Source organism: Penaeus monodon, chromosome 25, assembly GCF_015228065.2.
Source record: "Penaeus monodon isolate SGIC_2016 chromosome 25, NSTDA_Pmon_1, whole genome shotgun sequence".
Lineage (NCBI taxonomy): Eukaryota > Metazoa > Arthropoda > Malacostraca > Decapoda > Penaeidae > Penaeus > Penaeus monodon.
The window spans coordinates 14,808,162-14,808,719 of NC_051410.1; the positions used below are offsets into that span (position 1 = coordinate 14,808,162).

At 36.6% G+C, this 558-nt stretch overlaps 1 protein-coding gene across 1 annotated transcript in view; it reads right to left on the reverse strand.

Moving 5' to 3' along the window:
* Window positions 1-558, reverse strand: part of LOC119589069 (dnaJ homolog subfamily C member 13-like) — a gene marked incomplete in the record, with an annotated part of 65,901 nt that overhangs the window by 33,935 nt on the left and 31,408 nt on the right.

Sequence of the window (558 nt, forward strand, 5' to 3'; positions counted from 1 at the left end):
CATACATACACATATATACAATGAAATAAAAACTTCAAAAATATATACACAGAGTGGGCCCGCAGCCCACCCTCACCTTGTAACTGAGCATGTGACAAAGGTCCCTGGTAAACTGGGACATTTCTACTTCCTGTGAATGTGGACAGGGTGGAACAGCAGTGAGCATACAAAGGAATTGGGACATGGGACACAAATATATTAATCAAGCCTGATTGGCTCACTGGAAGTGTTCTTTTCTTATAATTTAAAATAATTTGTTGTTATCTCATAGTATATACATTAATCTTGGGGAATGCTCTGGACCAAATGTATGCACATACAGTTGCCTCAATGAATTCTCATAAACTCTGTATTTGCAACTGATTACAAGTAGAGAAAGAATTGTGGGCACAATCTTGCAAATTATTTTCTGGTTTGTCTCTTACAGTAGAACTGACATATCCACAGGATTATTTTTGGTACTATACTTCAGTTCAGTTACCTTGCCAGTTTTTACCCCTAAAAGGGAGAAAACTGGCCAAGATTTTTCATCATAATAAAATACCAATAGATTCAATG